An 18,626-nucleotide genomic window follows, 5' to 3' on the forward strand; every position below is an offset into this window, starting at 1 on the left:
GTATCCATCCATTAAACTCAAAATCCGGTGTCCCGCCGCAGAATCGATCAATATGTCTGCTATAGGCATGACATATTCATCTTTTGGAGTGGCGAGATTGAGATCTCTAAAGTCGATGCAAATTCGGATCTTTCCATTTTTCTTGGTTACCGGAACGATATTGGCTAACCATTCCGCATATCGACATGGACGAATGAAACCAACTTTTAGTAGCTTCTCAATTTTTTCTTTGATCTGGGGCATCAATTCTAGACTCACTCTTCTTGGTGGTTGCTTGTAAGGCTTAAACCCTTTTTTAATAGGCAACCTATCTTCTATTAAACTGCGCGCCAGTCCGGACATTTCGGAATAATCCCATGCCAGACATTCCTTGTGATCTTGAATTAACGCTACCATTCGCTCATGTTTATTTTTCGTCAGTAAACCACTTACCCTGACCATCTTGGGTATCTGTTTGGTTCCCACATTATATTCAATAAGAGGATCCTGACTTGACAAAGAAGTTTCTGTCTTTTCCAAGAGGTCAGGCCAGCGAAAACCTTATTCTTCACCAACATTATTGTTGGAAATTCTATTATTATGTAGTCTAACCATTAATTGGTTTAAATAAAACTGCCTAATCAGTTTATCACATTTATTTATTTCTTCCATAAATTAAACTTCAAATAAAAGTTTATTTTGGCTAACAACAGAGCCATAATACAGAAGATTGTTTCTAATGAAACACACAACCCTACGTAGTGAGCTTACAGCCCTTCCAGGGATACTCATCTACCATAGTTGTCCGTGAAATCGGTGGTACGTACTCCGTATAAAGAACCGATTCTTCCACTCCTTCTGTAGAACCGAACGGATTTGTACTGGCTTCCATAGTGAAAACCCGATCTCCTTCCCAAAACATAATCTGTTGATGGAGAGAAGAAGGCACGCACTTGGAAGCGTGAATCCAGTCTCGCCCCAATAAAACTGAGTAGGTAGTATTGGCATCCACAACAAAAAACACGGTCGAAATCACCTTCGGTCCAACCTCAATGGGTGCCACCATCATCCCTTCTGGTTTGGTCGGTTGTCCTGTGAAGCTTGTCATCTCGATGTCTACTGGAGACAAATCGCCAACCTCTTTGCCCAATTTTCTTAAATTTTTGAGGGGCATGACATTGAAAACATCCCTATTATCGATAAAAACCTTGTTAACCGGCTTACCACATATGTGAGCGTTAACATAGAGTGGTTTTAAATGCGGAATTGCTCCTTCTGGTATAGGTAAAAAAGCCATAGGTGGAGGTCTGCCAACCATTGCTGCCCATTCTGGTTCTTCCTCATCCTCGAACTTTGCCCAAATGGGTTCTTCTTCAACGAACCATCGCATATCCGTCATCCTGACTTCGAATCCTGCTTTATCAGGTTTTACTATCTTGCTGCGCAAAACTTTTGTCTCTTCTGGGGCAAATGATCCGAAAATAATCTCAGGGGTCTCCTCCTCTGCACTTTCTATTTCAAGATCAATATTGATCCGTGTGCAGAATTGACATTGAAAACATCTGGCCTTCTTGATAGGCTTGCTGTTCTGCCCTTGCTCCTCTGTTTCATCATTCAAGTCCTTCCTTTTAGGTGACGATTCTCTCTTCTCTTTACCCTTATCTGTTCACTTTCCATGCCGCGCTGCATACCTGTGTTTAGCATTACGAATTTGTGTGCGATTCATACTTGGAAATTGAGGGTCTATGTATATTGGCAGAGGCTTTCTGTTTCGGCTCCATTTCTCTTGGACTGGATGTGGTTTGCGTGTTGGTCGGTCCCGTACCACGACTTTATCTTTCAATTCTACTTTGAACGACCCATCTTCTCTGTCCCATTTTTCTGCTACTCTAGTTTCACAAACTTTGAATTTCACTTCCTGATTGGATTCCCGTTCTTTAGGCTTGCGTTCTTTTCGTCTGGTGTCTTCTTCATCATCACTTTGCACAACTTGCGAAGACCGCAAAGAGATCATTGCAGTAGTTACTTTTGGGAAGGGCTGATGCTCTACTCCTATTGTTACATATTTGAATATTCCTGCTTTGATAGCCTTTTGTATTTCCTTTCGGAAATGTGTGCATTGATTAGTGTAATGAGTAAAGGAATTATGCCACTTATAGTATGGCCTTCCCTTTATTTCCTCCTTCATTGCCAAATTTTGCCCTTTAGGAATGCGAATCTTCCCATCCGCTAATAGAATATCGAAGATCTCTTCGGCCTTGGATACATCGAAGGTCGGCTGCTCCCTCTCCTCTGTTCCTGGAAATGGCTTTAGTTTTGAACATACGTACGGTTTGCCATTCACAATTTCAGTTGCCATCTCTTCAAGAATATTTCCTTCATCTGGCGAATAAATCTCTGTATCAACACTCGTCATTTGTTGTACCCTGTTCCGATGAAAGTTGTGATCTTTTTCTCTAAACAAAGATTCTAATCTCCCTGCTTTGGAGGCCAGACTAGCCAAGTCCTGAACATCATGGGCTGTCAATGCCTCCCGAAGTCTGGAATACATGTTCCTGACCACCAAATTGGTCATTCCACTTTCTTCGATGATTGTCGGGCATCTGCCTTTCATGAGTCGTATCCGGTCAATAAACTGATACGCGGTCTATTCTGGCATCTGTCGGATCTCTAAAAGATCTGTGAGTGAGACTGTCGGGAGAGGATTAAAAAATCTTGCATGAAATGCTGCCTCCAGACTCTCCCAGGTTTGCAACTGCCCGGGTGGCAAATTTGCAAACCATGAAAAAACGGTCCTTGTAAGCGATATCTCGAACAATTGTAATTTATAGAAAGAATTATTGCCTACTTCCCCTAATTGAGCCGTGAAACGTCCCACATGCTCAATAGTTGATGCCCCATCTTCTCCAGAAAATGAATGAAAATTGGGTGGCCTGTAATTCCTTGGAAGCGGATGCTCGTTGATGATTCTTTCTGGAAATGGCCTCTGGTACGCAGGTCTGTTGACCGTCTAGGGGTTCATTCCAAAATGTACCCTCAAGACCTGAGCAATGTCCTCTGGGTCTACTCTGGGTGGGACAGGATCCAATACATGAATAGGATTGTGAGCCTGGCCTCCCAATCTTTCCCCTCTGAGGTCGGTAGGCTCGGTCCTAACACCCAACGGAATATTATTCGGGTATGTAAGAGGAGTCTTCCCTCTGTCAACCCTTGGAGCAGTAACACTTGGAAAAGTGTTGTCCACATATGAGGGCCCCGCAAAATTTGCCTGTAACCTGGATGGTGATAGTTCTGGTGGCGTCTGGATGGGTTGCAAAGTAACCCTTGATAACGCCTGATTTAACGTATTTTGCATAAGGTTTTGTTGCTCACCCAACATATTCTGCATGGCCAAATTATGCTGGTTGTTCAATTGCTGAACATAAGAAACCCAGTCAGCAGGTGTTTGTGGCATTTCTCCTGTATTTGGCATGACAGGTGGTGAAACCGTTTCGCCCACCGGCGCCGAAGATGATTGAGGCTGTGAGCCTGCCATGTGGATCCTTCCGACGATTCGGCCGGACCTCAATCGTATGAAACTCTCCGTTGACGTAGGATCGGCAATTTTGCCTTTCTCCCACTGTGGTCGCCAAATTGTTGATGCGTTTTTTCAACAATAAAAAGTAAAATCCGAAAATAAAGAAATATCCCCGAATTTGATAGATGAGTGCCTGAGATTAAAGATCTCTAAACACTGTAGAATTCATAAAGTAAAATAAGGAAAATAAAATAAAAGACTGGAAAATTAAAAGTGGTGATCCCCAAAAACAATTCTCTTGAATTTGATGTCGATTGAAGATCCCTCCTCTATACAGTACGGAATCCTTAAATAATCCCTTGAAAATACGGTTCGAACCGCTATCCGGTCTGTTACCATAACCGTTGTTAACTCCCCAAAAAGTTCTCTTCCATCGACACGTATGAGAACCGTCCTATCACGTCCGACCTTTGAAAATCGCTCGCCAGTTGAAACTACCCTCCACTATCAGAAACTGCTTTTTACCTGACCTGCAAGATAGCTACTTTTACTACCTGACCTTTGAACTTGGTCCGACTTCAATGTCCGACCTTCTTACACCCGACCATTGGAATTTGTCCCGACTAGGTCCGACTTCACTATCCGAACTATTTAGTCCCGACCAGGTCCAATCTCATCATCCGTCCGATTTTCTTACATCCGACCCTTGAAATTTGTCCTGACTAGGTCCGACTTTAACATCCGAACTATTTGGTCCCGACCAGGTCCAATCTTATCATCCGTCCGACCTTTGGGATTAACCCGACCAGGTTTGATCTTAACATCTGACCCTAAGCTCATCCGACCCGGTTATTGCAATCATACTTGGACTTTCAAAAAGTCCACTAGATGTTTCAAATAACCTAATCTTGGCAGGTCCATTCCCTAAAAATCTATCAATCATTTTTTGTGCTCAACAACTAGTAAATAGAAAAGGAGTCAAATCTAACAAATTAGAAAATAAATGTTTAAGCCAACAATGCTATGGAAAGATATTAGAAATTATTATTGAACATAATAAAAACTCCTATCTCTGTTGCAACTAAATATTTACACTTATGATTTAAAGTTGTCTTATACCTAATAAATAGCTTATTTTCACTTACCGATTATATAATTTTATCTAATTACTAATTTATCTATATTCTTACTTCTATTTATTAAAATATTATCTCACATTTTACTTTTAATCTCCGTGAATTCAAAGTTATTTTAGACTTTAGCAATTTATGTAAAAACACCTTCGTAGCAAAAATATAAAAACTTTGTCAAACTTTGTGAACATAGCTCATGTTCCTTCATTAACAAAATCAACTTAGTTTTTTTTTTTTTTTTTTGAGATCAACTCATTTAAAACGAATGAGCCAAACTAAGCTTTCTTTATCAATTTTTTCTTTAATTTTAAACTCTACTTGGAAATCAAAATTTCATTTATATTCACCATCTGATCAAATTGTGTCATTTTACTATTAATTCAAATTAAAAGATATTACTGCTTCAATGTCCGGCTCCGGCTGTCAATGCCCCAAATTAAAGTTAAATGGGTATTTTCATTTGTGGGAAAATTGTTGAGAAAGATAACAAAAGTGAGCATTATTTGTCCCACATTAGAATATTTTGATAACTGAATTGGCTTTACTAATAGTCACCCAACTTCTTCATTTAAATGGGTAGAAATACTGCAGTGGCGACAATTTTTCTTCGAAGTTCTATCAGCTTCCTTTTTACTTTGAGCAGACTTCATGCCATGCCGACAATGGTTTGGTTGCATCATTCCATGACACCATTCTATTGGGGGTGAATATGGTGTCGTAAGTTGTCGTGAAATCCATTGATCTTCACAGTACTGTCTAAACTTGAATGAATTTAAATCTTCCTCTCAATCAGTTCACAGTGCCCGCAGACGTCGCCATGTTTCCACCTCGACACTGGACTTGAACTTCATCATCCACTAGAAGTAAAAAGTAGTTGTGCCCTCCGTGTGTTCTTCGTATGATTGGTCCGCATATATCACGATGCACTAGATCAAAATACCTTCTGCATGATGGTGTGTAGCTACCAAGAAAGGAGTACACCTTTGTTTTCCAATGAGACAACATTCACAAATTTTCTCGGGATGATTGATTGTTGGGAGCCCGCATACTATGTCATCTTTGGCGAACATCTTCAAAGTTTTGAAGGTCAAATGACTATATCGTGCATGCCATAGCCAGCCCTTGTCATCTCATTGTGCCATTAGACACACCGTCCTCTCAATATTTTAATTTAACATATACAAATGGTTTTTAGTATGTATTACCTTGGCTAGTAGGCGTCGATCTTCGTCACGAATCCACAATACTCTTTCTTGAATCAACACCTCATACCCTAGCTCATCAAGTTTCCTAATGCTGTTTTTTTTTTTTCCAGCTCTGGGATGTAGTAGACATCTGTGATTGCACGATGCTCTCTATTTTGTCTTGTGAATATCATCATACTGCATCCATGGATTTTGATGATAGAACCATCTCTAAATTTTACTGATCCGATGACGCTTGTGTCCAACTTTGCAAAATGGTCATTGTTTTCAATCGTATGGTTGCTAGCACCTGTATCTTGGTACCCCAGGTCATTGCAACACTTTTTCTTCACTTTCAATGTTGATTTGGGCGCATTATTTATAGAGTTTGACAAATTTGGGTAGTCGTCTGATTGTCGTTATTGATATAGCATATTTATGCCATCATAAGTGTCGGTTCCTCATCATCTTCCTTGGTGAGGTGTGTCTGCTCACGTCGTGGTTGCTGACAATCTCTCAACAATATCCCAACTTCCACAGTTTTGGCACATGTCTTTACTGATATTGCGTTCATGTCTATTGTTGTAATCACCATTGCTCTTAGATAGTTGTCGGACGCCTTTTCCGCCATGTTGAATACGACTATCATTATTTTTTTTTTATGTCTGTTTGGTGCTTTGTTTTTCCTTATGACAAGTCAACCATTCCTCTTTAGTTAGTAAGAGTTTACATTCTGCCGTGGTGGTTGGTGTTGCTAGATATGAGGAACATCAATCATCAACACCTTTTAGATGACTTGTGACTTCCTCGATGGCCAAGGTGGAAAGGTCTAGCATGGTCTCCATTTTGTAGATGACATGGCCGAACCTAGGTGGAATGACACATAGGTACTTCTCAACAGCCCTTTGCTCATTGGCGGATTGGACATACTTTGCAAGTTATCCAACTGAATTGCTCAAGTGAAGCATAAAATCTTTTGGATCTTCACATTTCTTAAATTTGATTGTCTTAAATTCGGCACACAACTTCTGTAACTTTGCCCGATAAATGTGGTTGGATCCAACTAGTACAGACTTGATATAGTCTCATGCCTCCTTATCCGTCTCCTTGCGGGCGATCACGTACAACATCTCTTTCAATACCACCTTGATAAATGCTTCCAATGGCGCACAATATTCTTGTACATTGGCATCCCCATACTCAATGGTATATGTTACTATGGGTTGAAATTTTTTAACCGGATGATAATCAAGGGCTTCTTTCTGGATGATTTTGTGATACCTCAGCTTGCAAGTCACACAAAGCCGGGCATATCGGGATCGTAGAATGGCCCCACAAGTCAACACGGGTTCTTCCAATGCTTTTCTATCATCACTTACGCGCACCCTGGAAGACTTCTCAAGAGATCACCCATCCTGAAATAGCCTTAGAGCAAGCACACTTAATTCTAAAGTTCTTTCAGTAGGGCTCCCAAAAAGAAATGCACATATTATTTACATGAATAGTCTATTCAATCCACTTAATTACTATTCATTCTCAGATGGTCTGACACTGGCGCATGCACGGGAGTTTGCCTAGCATCGGCCCAACTCTGGGGTAATTACAAATATAGAGTAATTAAATCATTCATTCGTACCAAAGGCAGTGCCAAGGCATTCGATAGTAAAACATTAGGGAAAAAGAAGAAAGTGCGTGAAATTAAATAAATTATGGGAATAAAAAGAAATAATAACTTTGATTGACTTGTTGGAATATGAGTTTACAATGAATACATCAAGCTCTATTTATAAAATTTGAATGGTGTCTGTGAATTGACACGTCGTTTCAATCTAACTAATAAAACAAAGGGACGCAACCCTTCAAAATAAAAGTAATCACAACTTATTATTGTTATCTAAGTTATTTTTCTAATTTTCTTAATTTATATCTAAATTTGGAAACCATCCAATTTTCTAAATTAAATAAGATTTTTATGATAAATAAAATATACTCCCTCCGTCCAGCTACAAAGTATAAATATTTTTATTTTGGGACGTTCAATTATAAAGTATCCATTTCATTAAATACCCTCATTAAATACCCTTACTTTACATCACATCATTACTTTTATACCAAAACGTAAGGGCAAAAATGTCATTACACTACTTTTACCTACCCACTATAATCAAAATACTATTATTTTTTAAACTCCGCGCCAAAAGTAAATGTACACTTTTTACTTGGACGAATGGAGTATTAATTAGAGTTATGGGCGCCCCCTTTCTTTAAAACACGTCTCGAGAATTTTAAATATATCTAAAATGCCCAAACCTTTTGAAATATATCTTGTACGCTAATTCTTCCTAAAGCACCTAGACATCTGAAAATTACACTAAGCCTTTTGAAATATATATCTGATAATGCCCAACCTTCTGAAAAAATATGCCAAAACCATCTGTAATATATCTTACAACGCCCAACCTTCTGAAAAATACAGTCAAACTATTTGCAACACAGAATAATGTCTAGACCTCTAAACTTATGCCCAAACCATTCTACAGTGCCCCAAACCGTCTACAATACGCCCCAATCTTTTGAAATCATCTTATTACGCCTACACCTGTCCGAGCACCCTGCATTCTATCTAAGCGGCTTTTGCATCAGCCGGGTGACTTCTGCATCATCCCGGGTGATTTCTTCATTATTCTGGGCGACTTCTGCATCAGTCTGGGTTACTTATGCATTGGTCTGGGAAACTCTGCATCAATCCAGGCGCCATTTTCATCTGTCTGGGCATCCCTGCACACTATTGGGTGTCTTTTGCTACTATCCAGCGCTAGTTAATATAGTAAACCTATCGATCCCTGATCACGGACAGTCGATATTCAACCGTTGTCAACATATGAAAAAAAAACAATGAATTAAATCCTAGACGCTCATCACATCTGAACTTTGTTTGAGCGCCACCCAGTCCTTGTATTCTCTAATTTTAATTTTAATTTTGCGGGATAACATAGACCCCCATCTTGTCATACGGCTGAACTTGTTGAAGCCATGTGACAATAACATCCCAAAAAACTAGGAAGTCCACACCCGCGAAGACTTATTTTGGAATCTATCATGGGGTACAGTTTGACAATAGAAAAAGAATTATCATCATCCATTGCTCCATTGTGGTCTATCTTGGGTTGGTACATAACAATCCAGATCTCGGCTAAGGATATGGACTTGAAAATGTCATCAAACTATTTCTTTAAGTTCTAGAGGCAGGGCATATCATCCAAAATTATTGGTATGTAAACTAACACGAATTCCAAAGCTTAATTTCCATACAGATTGTGGCCATGATTAGTTTTATGTTTCCAATATAGTATTAATTTATATGGTCGGTGTTGTGTTCAAAAGATGTCACATCTATTTCCGCCATCTTAACCTTCTCTTTATAAAAAAATATTAATTATTGGTGGAAAGTGGATGGGACGTAATGAGAAAAATAAATCCAATCCCTAACTTGGTGAATGACATTTCTAATATTTCCCGACTTAGGTTGTGCACTTCCATCATTTTGTCTTGGGTTGTCATATAACTGATACATCCGATTGGATGTTTGATCATCGTGCCGAGTTATACATTTGGCTATAGTATTGTCAACCAAGACACAACGCCTTGTTTTTGAAAATCATTGGTTGGTCTGGTGTTGGACGAAGTTATTTGGTGGGATTCTTGAAATTTTTTAGGGCAAAGTCCACCTGCTAAGGTGTTTTGTGTGTTTTTCATGGGGCCATCTTGTTGGCCTGACGATAGATCTTAATCATCGATATACCCAATTTTTGCTTTGCCTTTGTCACACTTATATGCAGATCGTCCTCGAGGTACTATATCGTCCCAAAGGGATACTCCTCCGGTGAATTTGGTCGTATTGTTATGATGGCGATCTGAACCTTAGAGAAAAGTTCATTATTTATTTTCATACCGTAAAGTTTGAGATGTCTATTCTTCTAAGATTTATGTATGATCGTCCTAAAGTAAAGGAAACTTGTAGTGGCATGTTGAAATAAATTGTGCCATTTGCAATATATTTATCCTTGGATTTCTTGAGGTGAGACTAATTTATGGCCCTTAAGGATTCAGATTTGGCCGTCTTTCAATAGTTCATCAAAAACTGCATCAGCTTGTGTAACATCAAACAAATAATTCTTATTTTGGAGTTTGGATATTTCTTTACCTTTCGAGGGCTTAAGATTAGAGCAAGTGTAGGATTTGCCCGGTACAAGCTTTGATGTTGCCTCCTCAATGATATCGGGAATTTATACCTATCAATTGTATCCTCGACATCAATCACTGCAACTTAATGTCCATAATATTTGTTCTTTATCTTTTCTCATGAAAACTACGTTTTAGGCGTGTGGCCTTGGCTGTCAATTATGCCAAAGTTTAAACTCATGGGCCGTAAGTCTATCTCATAAATGTGACAACATATATTCATAATTTCAATATTAAAGAGTTGGGATTCACTATTGATGACTTGGCATTGAGCCTTAATTCTTTTGAGTTTTTCGATAAATGATAACGATGAATCTCCAAATTCTTGCTTTGTTTCTATAAGATCTATGAGTCTAATTTATTATGGAGTCAGTACGAAGGGACGAGTACCATGTTAAGGCGGTCCTTATAAGAGTTAATAGGAACAATTGTAGTTTATAAAATTCATTAAAGAATATTTCTCCAATTAGAATTGTAAATCTGGCCACATGTTTTACAGATGATTGGCCATCTTCTCCCGAGAACTTGAGAGGGTAGGAAATCCTAACTTGTTAGGGCAGTGGGTAATTGCGTTCCACTCATTTTGAGAAAGGCCCCCGACCTCGACCATTAAGCATGAGATAACACTCATGCTCATGTACATGTCATGCATTATCTAGTCCTAGTGCGTGGCACGTGGGCCTGTGGCTTACTGACATTCATATGACTAAATTATATTAATAGTAATCAATATATAATGTACATGTATTTCAACTCACCTCATAATCTGTTTAGAAAATGATGAACCTAATTTAAATGCTAAATTCCATTAATTAGTTAATTAATTAATCGATTATCCCAAAAATTGATGTATGCTGAAAAAATTTTCTTTGACCCTAACGTCTCCGTAAAAAAATTCAAAACATATTATTTTTTTATTTAGGATCTTTTGCAGAAATGATACTACTCGAACACGATGATGGAGCAGGTTGTTTGGAGCTGCTCATCAGGAAGCAAGTTGGCTGCTAGAAAGCTTGAACAAGGTTCGGTCCCTTGGCGTTATGATTGTCTACGGGATCAGGCTGAATTCACTGGTTTTCTTTTTCCTGCCGTGAGCTACTCCATTTGATTTATTGGGTGGGCAAACACTTTGTTTGAAGGCAAAATTTTTGTTTTTTTTTCCGGGGTTTGCCCGGTGTACATTTATTTTCTGGGTATTAATATATCTTTTGATGCTACCCATAAACAAAAAAAAAAAAATCTAAGCTTCCTTATATTAGGTAAACCCCCGGGGAGAATCATGTGTGGTAACTGACTTGAGGCATCGGGAGTTTGAACTCACGACCTCACGGTCACAAGTCCAACCCCTACACCATCAGGGCATCGCTTATGGGACTTTGACAAATAGTGTTGTTGCGCCATGATAAAACCATTGTATAAAAGTTTAAACTCCTTTTGATACACTTGCACGGTGAGAGAATCAAATTAGCTAACAATAATAAATAATTTTATTATATAAATTTAGCTTTAGGTTGCCATGATCTTATTACAAACTGACTATATTAGTAATCCGGTTGGGGTTATTAGAATAAGGTTGATTTGTTTGATATTATTTTAACCTTGTAAAATAAAGTGCATTTAAAATAAATAAATGGTGATTTTTTGTTAAATTATATTCAATAATTGAATAATTTGGCAAAAATTACCAATTTAATGTATAAGAGTAATGAATATTATTTGCAATCAATGTGAATGCATTTGTTAAGAAAATCCAAAATAATATTTATATGAAATCTAATTATATAAATACATAATCTCATTACTAAAATCCACCATTAAAATTTTATCTATATAAATCACTCCCCTCTGGTCCATTCACACAAGCATAAACGCAATTCTTTAGACTAAAAACACATATGATAATTGGAAAATGGAGAGCAAGAAGATCAAGATCGAAGCTGTTATCCTTATTGTGTTAATGGTGATTGTTGTCTCATCGGCAAAAGATTGCAAGTTGTATTGTGAGAAGCAATGTGCCGATGTCATAATAATCAAGATCTGCACGCAAAAATGTCTGAAGGATTGTCATGCTGCCGAGATGGCTTCCCTCACCGCATCCGGAGCTCACAACTTAAATGAGTTTGAAATCCGCAATACAGAAAATGTAATGGAAAAAAATGATTGAGAATAACCATCGCAAAAATATTATTTTCTTCTTGTAATGACCAACTACTATGAGTATAATATGAGAAAATTATGAAACTACATAGAGTTAATTATTCAACGAATGGTTGTTATTTGTGACTGTTTTGTAATGATATAGTAAAGTACACATAATGTTTGTTTACTCATTCCTACAGCAAGCCTATCTTTAGTGGGATTTTACTGAAGAAATCAACTAGTAACTCTTTCATTGGGTTATTATTGACCATTGCATCAACAAACCATAAACACTACTTATCCTCTTCTACAACTTAAGGTGAGGAAGCATGTTGTCAATGGCCATACTCACGACCTGATCTTTGTGAATGTGAACTTGGAATCAGCCCTCAGCTTATTTAAAGCTATCTAGGAACTGTTTGACTAATTCATCAATTTTATTTTGCAGGCTGATGAGATAATATATTTTAACTTCCAGCTGAGGGATATAGAACCACTCGTAGAAGGCTAACTCCAACTCCCCCCAAGAACGAATGGAACTGGGTTTGTGTTCCATAAATTCTCATTCTTCCCCCTAGATTAAAGTCTAAAACCAAGGAAGATAGAATGACCTGGCGCTAATAGAAGTTTGAAGGGTGCCATACCAACTAAATCCCAGCTCAATGAAAGAGAGTAAGAATAACTAAAATTTTTTATCAATCGTTGTTCCCTAATTCTCCATTGCATTGAACGGTGAACCTGCTAATATACTCAATCATGGACTGAGAATTTTCCCCAAAGAATCAAGTAACTTTAGAATGATTATGTTATGTGGAAGAGGATGCTCATCCGGTATTTACTCAAGAAATGGTTGTTGATAGTACGGCCAAGCAAGAACACGCTGAGAAGATGCCCCCTAAGTGGCTTGCCCTAGGCTGCTTGTTAAGTGCCTCCAAACATTCATAGATTAGCATTAGGTGCCAGCGATAGTCTACGAAGGTTGTGCACCTCCTCTAAAAACTTCTTGAGGGTGGTTCTCTTCATGGATTTCTCCTATCGAAGGAGTCAGCAACACTGTACCAAATCCCATTTTTTGCGGGATCACTGGTTATAGTGGGTTAAACCCCGCCGCATGGCCTATATCTAGTAGAACTTTGAGGCTCTAGAAGGACTTCATTTGAAGGGCCCTATATCTATCCCCTAGCTATGAAACCAAAATATGCCACCAATGTATATCATAAAGCATCAGTCATAACGGGAGGGATTGCAGTTGCTTGGGACAGAAGTGCCTATGTCCCCAAAGCACAGACGAACTCTGATTTGCAGCGAGTTACCGGTAGGGAACTCTGCGATTGTGGGCGCATTTGATTTTGATGCGGCCGGAAGAAAACTTGTGTTGTGGCTCCACTATGAGGACTACTTGAAGCTTTTCAATACTTTCAATGACCCCTCCCTCAGCCAAATGATTTCTTTCCTGCAACGGAGCAAGACAAAACTGCAAACCATCGATATCTTGTTCCCTATGAAGGATGGCAGCTTGACCAAACTATAGAGGGGATTACACAGGAGCTTCAGACATTCTTAGCTTAGGGAGGCATATGGATGAGGCCGCTTTGATATGGTCGGAAGTATCAATAAGAGCATTTCCTTTACTTAGCTCTTTCTCCCAAAACCACACGATTTTGTTTCTTATTTTCAGGCGAAGAACATATGATAGGTACTACAAGATCCAAAGTGCCAATTCATGGAGGGACACCTGGATTTCTACTCCGAGTTCATCGTACTGTACATTCGCAGGCATCGTAATCATTTCCTTGCCCTGAAACTCGATAGACATAGAGGCTTCAGGGCCAGACATACTTTTAGGTGTGTTAAGCTTCGTTCATTACTTGAGCCTTATCTTTGGTGGTTGAAATATTTTTTGATTCCATTGAATTGTTCGAGATTTAGCTGCACAATAGTATCAAAAGATTGAGACAAGGCCATTCCCACTGAGCATGTCATTTATGTTAGCATTGAAATATTTCAATAACTATCAGATTTTGATGATCGAAAACCAGGTAGGCCCTTTGGATATCTTGAAAAACTATCCGAAACTATGTTGATGATTAGATAAAACTAATAAATCAGAATGCAATAAAAAAAATGCAATAAGTTGTAAAGGATTTAAATTCTGAGAAAGAAATTAAATCTAAAAATTGAAGAAAAAAATTGTTTTCAAAATACAATTGAAAAATATGTTGAAATTCAAAAGACCCGTGAATATAGTGTTGGAAAATATGGGATGATAATGAAGCAGCAGGAAGGAAGTAGAGTCGAGGAAGACCTCTTTCCAGAGAGCAAAATACGGCCGGTAGTGTTGCGGTGTACCCGTATCACTCCCAAATGTAAAAATAATTATATCCTCTCGAAGCAACACCACAAGCAAGAGGCCTGACAAATAGGGAGAGAGTAGAATAGGTTGCAGGGGGAGGAGATGAGAGTATCTCAAGATGATAGTATGTAGTCTTATTTGTATATATGCTTTAGGGTCAGAGTCATGCCTATTTATAGACTCTCCACATATCAAACTTTTGCGGGATTCTCTAAAGATATGGTATATCACTCATATCTAGAATCATATCTAATAAGATATGATATCAAAATTCAAAACTCATAAGATATGATTTCAAATTTGGATATGAAAATCAATTTTAAGATATGACTTATCCCTTTGGTATGGATAGATTTTTTCCAGATTTCTCTATTCGACCCTTGAGCTCACCGACTCGGCCCAACGTCCGCTCCAAATTCACAACACATTTTGGCACATAATTATATGATATGGATAATCATATTATCTCATATATTTCTCACTCACTATAATTCAGTTTTGAGAATAGATTAAACATTTAATCATTATTTGATTCCTAAATTCTCAAATCAAGAATTCCTACAATCCGCCACATGAGTGGAAATTGCCAATACTAAGGTTGCAGGGGCACAACTCTCCTCAAAGAGATGTCATCATATTTGGCAAGGTAGCTTTTGGGTTTAAACTTCCCCTTCTTGACACCTTCGAGTATACTGGTAGCATAGTGAACTTCGTCTTGAAGTACGTTGCCATTAGGTACACCTAGACAACGTTATCGAAAATGAAAGCACCTTACCCCTCACCTATTCTCACATTTATTTCCATTTCAGGCCATGAAAAATACCTTTTTTCTTCAAAAGTGCTTTAATTAAAGCGACCCCCACTTCGCACTTGCATAGGTGACCTTCCAAGAGTTTCCTGTCATACTCTACCTATGATCTGTATAGAGTCATTAAAAGCTCAACACTTAACCATCACCACTTACAGGAAAGTCAACACTCGTTGGTCTGTTCTTTCTGTCAAGAGGAATGGTTGAAGACGTGTCTTCCAAGTGTTGCAACGTGAACTTCTGTAGCTTGGTTTTTCCATTGAACCAAGTTTGTGGGATCTGCACTCATCATAGTTGAATATCCACTATAATTGTTCTCAAGTGTAGTTTTTCAAACCCATTCCTTCGACCCACTTTAGAAACTAATCTCAGTTTAACCTTTGGTTAGTGGATTCGCTAGGTTATCCTTAGAATTTACGTAATCTAATGAGATAACCCTTTGTTAGATCAATTTTTGCATGGTATTGTATCGATGATATATGTGTCATGACTTACCGTTGTACACACGTTTTGTGCCCTTCCAATAGTCGCAAGGCTGTGACAGTATACAGTTACTGTGGCCATAGGTTTCTTCCAACATGGAATCTCCCGTAATAGTTGTCGAAGCCATTATGCTTCCTCTTCTGCCTTGTCCCAGGCGATAAACTCAAATTCCATGGAGGATCGGGCTATACATGTCTGCGAAAGTTTATTTCTACAACACAACACATTTTTCGATTGTGAACACATATCCATTTGTAGAAAATGAGTCATTTTGATCCGATATCCAATCAGTATTAGAGTATCCTTCAAGCACTGGAGAATATCTCGAATAACATAGCCCATAGTTTTGAGTATGTCTTAGATACCTCAAAACCCTTACAATATCTTTCCAATGATCCTTACTTGGATTTCTAGTGTATCTACTAAGTTTTCTTACTAAGTATGCAAGATCAGGGCGAGTACAGTTCATCATAAACATAAGACTGCGAATTATTCTTGCGTATTCCTTTTGAGCTACATGATCACCTTGATGTTTGCTCAACTTCACGCTGGATCAAGCGGGGTTTTCGTTGTTGGCCCATCATTGGCGCAAAACTTAGTCAATATTTTTGGCATATAATGGGATTATGTCAGAGATTTCTTCTAGGTGCCTGACTATTTTGATTTCAATGATCACATCGGCCAACCCTAAATCTTCATTTCCAAATTCCCTTTCAACATCCATTTCATCCAAACAATGTCTTTGATCCTTTCCCATGATCAGCATATCGTCTACGTAGAGACGGGCCAACACAAAGCTAATGGAATCCCCTTTGGAGTAAACACATTTATCACACTCATTGTATCTGAATCCATTCGACAACATGGTATTTTCAAATTTCAAGTGCCATTGCTTCAACACTTGCTTAAGCCCATATAGGGACTTGACCAATTTTTATACCTTACCCTCTTGGCCAGGTACTACAAATCCTATGGATTGTTCCATATAGATTTCTTCATCTAGGTTACCATTAAAAAACGTTGTCTTAATATCTATATAATGAATCTCTAGATTGTGCAAGGATAGCAATAGTAAGAAGCACCCTAATTGAGGTGATCCTAAACACGGAGGAATATGTGTCAAAGAAGTTATCTTTCTCATTTTGATTAAAGCCCTTAACAACCAATCGAGCTTTAAACATCACGGCCAAGTCATCAGATTTGTATTTTTTTTAGGACCTATTTATACCCTAGGGGCTTGTAATCCTTTGGGAGATCGGTCAAGATCCAAATGCAATTTTGCATGGTCGAATCAATTTCATTATTTATCACTTACTGTCAGAATTCATCATCTAGCCCTGACAATGCTTCTTTCATTGTCCTTGGCTCATCATCCAACATATAGGTGATGTAATCCTATTTTTATCCTCTGACTACATCTCGGTTCTTCTTCCGAGAAATTAGATCTGGTAGTCATCTCGCATGTTCTCTTTTGAGAACATTCAAGAATGCTATCGTTATTTTTATAAAGGAAAACATCTTCAAAGAAAGTTGCATTCCTTGATTCCATAGTTGTCCCTTCACTAATGTCAAAGATTTCTAACTTGTGAACGAGAAAATAGTTCGTGTTTACTATTAAAAGCATAGCCTATAAGTACACAGTTGTGACACCCTGGGCCACAAGCCCCGCAAAGACGGGTGTGCCGGGATCATAGACAGGCCCTACATGTCAATACAAATCTTTCTAATGCGTTTCTGCCCTCAAACACGCGCGCCCTAGGAAACATCTAAGGGGTCACCCATCCTCAAATTACTCTAGAGCAAGCACTCTTAACTCTAAAGTTCTTTTAGTAGGACTCTCAAAAAGAAATGTGCACATTGTTGACATGACTAGTTTATTCAATCCATTTAACTGCTATTCAACCTTATATCTTTGGACATTGTGTATCATATCCTCACCGACTCATATCACTACTCAACTCTGTAATAAAACAGTCAATTATCTTTGGATCAATGGTGAGTTTCTTTGACAGAGGTATTTCCACCTTAGCCAAACACTCACCAGACTTTGGAGTATTTTTTAGAAAGATTATAGCCTTTTCATAAATAGAAATGATCAACATCCTTTTCTTTTAGAAGAATTAACAATTTAACTCTTTATCGATACGGCTCCCCCTCGTTTGCCCTAAGGCACTTGTTGGAAGACTTGCAGCCTTTCCACAACTTGTAAGGAATTACACCCTTACCTTTTTAGGGATATTATAGCATTACTATCGATACAACTTTCCCCCACATGTCTTGAGACATCAGGTAGAAGATTCAATGTCTTTTTACATGAAATAAGGATATGCATCCTTATTGTTATGAGAATTACTTGCCGTCAATAGGCTTCCCCTCACATGTTATGAGATAATCCAGAACTCATCAGTAAGACATTCATCACGTCTTTCAGTTTCAAGTCTTTTCCGCTTATAAGTTTGAGAACCACACTTTTTGTTCTAGAAACTTTAGGCTCTTTCCTTTTGCCCCCATCAACCTTAGTCAAATTCTCATTTTCTTCGAGGGGCTGCCTCACTCCGCTAAGTTGACCTATTGTTAAAGGCCTTCGATTTTAAACTCTTATTTTGGTTGTCTTCTTCATTGCGGAGTTTGACAACCAGGTCCTCAATTAACATAACCTTTCGGTTAAGTTTGAGGTAGTTCTTAAAGTTCTCCAGATGAGGTAATCTTTCAATAACTACTGCCACATTAAAAGCATTGAGAACGTCCCCTCGGTTAGGACATCATGTATCAAGAGTTGAAACTCTTG

The 18,626-nt window shown here is 38.3% G+C and overlaps 1 protein-coding gene across 1 annotated transcript in view; it reads right to left on the reverse strand.

Annotated features, from left to right (window-relative positions):
* Nucleotides 1–333: 333 nt before the first annotated feature.
* The window catches only part of LOC127249109 (uncharacterized), a 96,574-nt gene continuing 78,281 nt past the window's right edge, over nt 334–18,626 (reverse strand). The window contains exon 2 of the mRNA XM_051271743.1: nt 334–612. The gene's annotated coding sequence lies outside the window, so the exon portion shown is untranslated. The remainder of the gene's footprint in view (nt 613–18,626) is intronic.

Source organism: Andrographis paniculata, unplaced genomic scaffold (assembly GCF_009805555.1).
Source record: "Andrographis paniculata isolate CXL003 unplaced genomic scaffold, ASM980555v1 Contig35END, whole genome shotgun sequence".
NCBI lineage: Eukaryota > Viridiplantae > Streptophyta > Magnoliopsida > Lamiales > Acanthaceae > Andrographis > Andrographis paniculata.